At 45.8% G+C, this 5,160-nt stretch overlaps 1 pseudogene; it reads right to left on the bottom strand.

Annotated features, from left to right (window-relative positions):
• Positions 1-1,068: 1,068 nt before the first annotated feature.
• Positions 1,069-3,260, bottom strand: LOC102855179 (annotated as a pseudogene).
• Between the last annotated feature and the right edge of the window lie 1,900 nt (positions 3,261-5,160).

Genomic DNA, 5,160 nt, shown 5'->3' with positions numbered 1-5,160 from the left:
CTGTGCTCAGACCTTTTGTTCATAGGGTCGCTATGAGTCGTCTATGACTCGACGACACATAACAACAATACTAATGACAACATAGAGAGAGCTACATCGTCCTAGTGGACAGAAAGTTATGCTACCAAGCCGAAGGTGTGTGATTCTAATCTGTGGCCCTAAGGCTGTGTTCAAATTGTTTTCCTGTCAAACATTCTTCTAGGTGGTATAGCACTGGTCTGTGCATTGCTGTACAGAGGTAACTCATTGTTGCTGTGACGCTGAACACTGGGACACAGATGGGCCAAACTTGGCCATGGTGGGCAATGTTTGCTGGAGCTTCCCAACTAAAACAAGCCTGGAAGCGGTAGTGGCATCCACTTCCAAAATGGTTTGCCTCTGGAAACTCTATGTACGAACAGTTCTAGGCCTTTAATTCATAAGGTTGCTATGAGTCGTCTATGACTCAACGGCACCTAACAACAACAATTCTAGATATACCTTTAATCTGTTTTCTTTCTGGTTCTTAGGAGGCACTCACTAAATGCTTTACAATTCAAACCAAAATAAACATCAATGGCTTTGACAGATAGAATCTTAGAACACTCTATTCTTAAAACAGATTATGTATAACAATATCTTCCCTCCCTAGAAGTGAAGTTTTTCTGGTTTTAAAATTACATCTCCTTTGTGAAGATGACTTTGTTTTTTGCTGACATGTTATAATGCATAATGGTATCTTTTTTTCCTTTTTTTTTTTTTCAGTGACCAAAAATTATTTACTAAGGAATCCGTTGAATAGCTAACTTCAGACCAGGGTTAGGGTTGGGTTACACACACCTTACAACAGAAATTACCTCCATCTGGTAAATTAGCCAACGTAAACGAGGGGACAACTGGCTCTGCCCGAGCACCTACAGTACGCAGGGTCACAAGCAGAAGGAAGCTCATCTGCCCCTGGGGTTATTGTCATGCCATACAATTTCTTTAAATGTTAACAAAAATAAAGAAAAGAATCCTTGAAAATATATTATCAGAGAGAAGGAATGAGGGTGAAGTAGTGAACGTGGACAGTGAACGGAGCTGGGCTCAGTCGACCTCTTCCATGCGTGACGTGTCATCGTCGCCCTCCAGTGGGGGCATCTCCTCAGTGACCATGGCACTCGTGTCGTCAGCAGTGGGGTCGTCTTCATCAATACCCAGGCCTAGCTTGATCATCCTGTAGATCCTGTTGGCGTGGGTCTGAGGGTCCTCCAGGCTGAACCCGGAGGACAGGAGTGCGGTCTCGTACAGCAGGATGACCAGATCCTTCACGGACTTGTCGTTCTTGTCGGCCTCCGCCTTCTGCCGCAGGGTCTCGATAATGGAGTGATCAGGGTTGATCTCCAGGTGCTTCTTGGCCGCCATGTAGCCCATGGTCGAGTTGTCCCTCAGGGCCTGCGCCTTCATGATTCGCTCCATGTTTGCCGTCCAGCCATATGTGCTGGTGACAATGCAGCATGGAGATGTGACCAGGCGGTTGGACACCACCACCTTTTCGACTTTTTTCTCCAAGATGTCTTTCATAATTTTGCAGAGGTTCTCAAACTTGGTTTTCTTCTCCTCCTGCCTATTCTTCTCTTCCTCATCTTCAGGAAGCTCCAAGCCCTCTTTGGTGACTGATACTAAAGTCTTCCCCTCAAATTCCTTGAGCTGCTGCACACCGTACTCGACGATGGGCTCAATCATGTAGATCACCTCCAGGCCATGCTTCCGCAGGCGCTCCACGAAAGCAGAGTTGGCCACCTGGTCCTTGGTTTCACCAGTGATGTAGCAGATGTGCTTCTGGTTCTCCTTCATCCGGGTGCAGTAGTCCTTGAGGGCCACCATCTCATCACCTGAGGCAGACGTGTAGTATCTCAACAGCTCTGAAAGTTTCTTCCGGTTTGGGGAATCTTCATGTATTCCAAGCTTAATGTCTTGGAGAACTGCTCATAAAACTTTTTGTAGTTCTCCTTGTCCTCTGCCAGTTCAGTGAAGAGCTCCAGGCACTTCTTTACCAAATTCTTCCTGATAACTTTCAAAATTTTGCTCTGCTGCAATATCTCACAGGAAATATTCAACGGAAGATCCTCAGAATCCACCACGCCTCTGATGAAATTGAGGTACTCTGGGATCAGCTCCTCACAGTTATCCATGATGAAAACCCTGCGGATGTACAGCTTAATGTTGTTCTTCTTCTTCCTGTTTTCAAACAGGTCAAAGGGAGCCCGCCGCGGGACAAAGAGAAGGGCGCGGAACTCTAACTGCCCTTCAACGGAGAAATGCTTGACAGCCAGGTGGTCTTCCCAGTCATTGGTCAAGCTCTTCTAGAACTCGCCGTACTCTTCATTGGTGATGTCGTCGGGATTCCTGGTCCAGATCGGCTTGGTTTTGTTGAGCACCTCCTGGTCGATGTACTTCTCCTTGATCTTCTTCTTCTTGTTGTCCCCGTCCTTCTCCTTCTCCTCATCTGAACCCACATCCTCGATCTCGGGCTTGTGGTCAGCCTCCTTCTCTTCCTTCTCTTTTTCCTCCTCTTTATCGTCTTCTCCTCAGCCTCGTCATCACTCACTTCTTTGTCTCGCTCTTTCTCCACAAACAGAGTAATCGGATAGCCGATAAACTGAGAGTGCTTCTTCAAAATCTCCTTCATTCTCCTTTCCTCCAAGTACTCAGTCTGGTCCTCCTTCAGATGCAGGATGACCTCTGTTCCACGACCCATAGGTTCACCTGTGTCGGTCCTGACGGTGAAGGAGCCGCCGGCCGAGGACTCCCAAGCGTACTGCTCGTCGTCGTTGTGCTTGGTGATCACGGTCACCTTCTCAGCGACCAGGTAGGCCGGGTAGAAGCCCACGCCGAACTGCCCGATCATGGAGATGTCGGCCCCGGCTTGCAGCGCTTCCATGAAGGCCTTGGTGCCCGACTTGGCGATGGTGCCCAGGTTGTTGATCAGGTCGGCCTTGGTCATGCCGATGCCCGTGTCCACGATGGTCAGCGTGCGGATCCTGCTTGTTGGGGATCAGGTTGATGTGCAGCTCCTTGCCCGAGTCCAGCTTGCTGGGGTCCGTCAGGCTCTCGTAGCGGATCTTGCAGAGCACGTCCAAGGAGTTGGAGATGAGTTCCCGCAGGAAGATCTCTTTGTTCGAGTAGAAGGTGTTGACGATCAGCGACATGAGCTGCGCGATCTCGGCCTGGAAGGCGAACGTCTCCACCTCCTCCTCCTCCATCGGCTGGTCGCGGGGCTGCATCTCCTCCGCCATCTTGGTGACAGGACCACGGGCTCCACAGCTCAGCAGCAGCAGCACCGGGCGCAGGAGCAACTCGCATAATGGTATCTTAACGCATATTAAGCATGCAAGGGTTGTTTCAAGATTTAAAGGAAAAGTCCAAGAACATATCTCTTAATTAAAAACTATTTTAGAAATTAGAATGCTTTTAAAGCTGCAAAGCTAAACAAACATCATGATAAATGTGCTACTAATGATGAAAAATCCATCAGATTGAATTTTACTTATTATATAGTTAGCCTCACTCTTGGAGCTCTGGTGGCTCAGCCTGTAGGCAGTTGCACTGCTAATTCAAAATCCTTATATCTTTGGCAGTTTGAATCCACTAGTGGCTTTGTGGGAGAAAGAAAAGCAATCTCCTCCCATGTTATTTACAGCCTTGGAAATCCAGTGAAGGATCAGCTACAAATTGACTTCAAGTAGATAGCAATGAGTTTACAACTGCATTGTTTTCAGTGATTCCTTCATTGGACATTCTTTTGTAAACATCAGATAAAATCTATATTTAACAGGATTGTGTTTCTTATAACTGAAGGCATGGCTGTGTTTGGCCATCAAATTGACTCCAACTCATGGCAACCTCACACCCAAAAGAATAAAATGCTGTCCTGACCTGTGTCATACCCATGACAAGTTATAAATCAGACCACTGTTCTGAGTTTTCATTGTCTTATGTTCAGAAGCAGATAACCAGACCTTTCTTCCTAGTCTATATTCATCCAAGACCTCTGCTACAAATTTTTCAGCATCATACCAACAATATAACTGTCCATGGATGGGGATATGCATGAGATGTGTTGGACAAGAATCAAATTCACATCTCCTATCTAAAAAGCAAGAATTCTACTGAACCACCAATACTCGGAGACTGTAAAAGACATTAAATTACTTGGTATAACGAAAAGAAATTTGGAAGATATTTATTGATACAAAGTTCAGACAGAGAATAGAAAGAGTCATTCTACTCCTTTGCAAGAAACAAAGAGAAGAAAGGTGTCCTACTGTCATATGTATCATATGTGCCTTAGAAGATGGGAGGAAATTCAGCCTTGAAAAACATGAGAATTACTGGCTAGGAACAGAGTAGACTTTTATTCAGGGCAATATGAAAACAACAGATCTTCGTCTATCTCTCACTGATCAAATGTGAAAAAGGGCAATGATTAAAATGCTTCTTGTAGCCCAATGATTCTAGAGTTTAAACTAGGTACATTTGTACATGCTGCTATTGTTGTTATGTACCGTCTAGTTGCTTGCGACTCATAGCAATCCTTTGTACAACAGCCCTAAACCCTGCTCTATCCTGTGCCAATTTTGTTGTCTCTGACACACTTACCTCCACCTTACCCCAATCGCTGAATCAATCCATCTCAGTGAGGGTCTTCTGTGCTGTTTCTCCACCTTCCCAAGCATGACGTCCCTCTCAAAGGACTGGTCCCTTCTTGCAAAATGTCCAAAGTATGTCTGACAAAGCTTGAGAATCCTTGCCTCCAAGGAGCAGCCTGCTTTAACCCTCTCCAGGATGAACCTGTTCATTCACTTAGCAGTCCATGGTATATTCAATACTCTTCTCCAACACAGCTCAAAGACATCAATTCTCCTTCTATCAGCCCTAGTCATTGTCCAGCTCTCTGATGCATAGCAAGTGATTTCAAAGACCTTGGCCTGAATCAGGTGCACCTTAGTCTCGAAACTGACACCTTTGCTCTTCACTCCTTTGGAGAGGTTTCTAACAGCAGACTTTCCCAGCACAATATGTCTTTTAATTTCCTGGTTGCTCATGCCAAAAGTGTTGATCATGGACCCAAGCAAACTAAAGCTGTTTACAATCTCAATCTCTTCACCATCCATCATGATGCTGCTAGTTGACCCA

This window comes from Elephantulus edwardii, unplaced genomic scaffold (assembly GCF_000299155.1).
Source record: "Elephantulus edwardii isolate Elephantulus edwardi_28Jun2011 unplaced genomic scaffold, EleEdw1.0 scaffold00276, whole genome shotgun sequence".
Taxonomy (NCBI): domain Eukaryota; kingdom Metazoa; phylum Chordata; class Mammalia; order Macroscelidea; family Macroscelididae; genus Elephantulus; species Elephantulus edwardii.
Note: the sequence above shows the minus strand (reverse complement) of the source record. Positions and strands in the feature narration are given on the sequence as shown.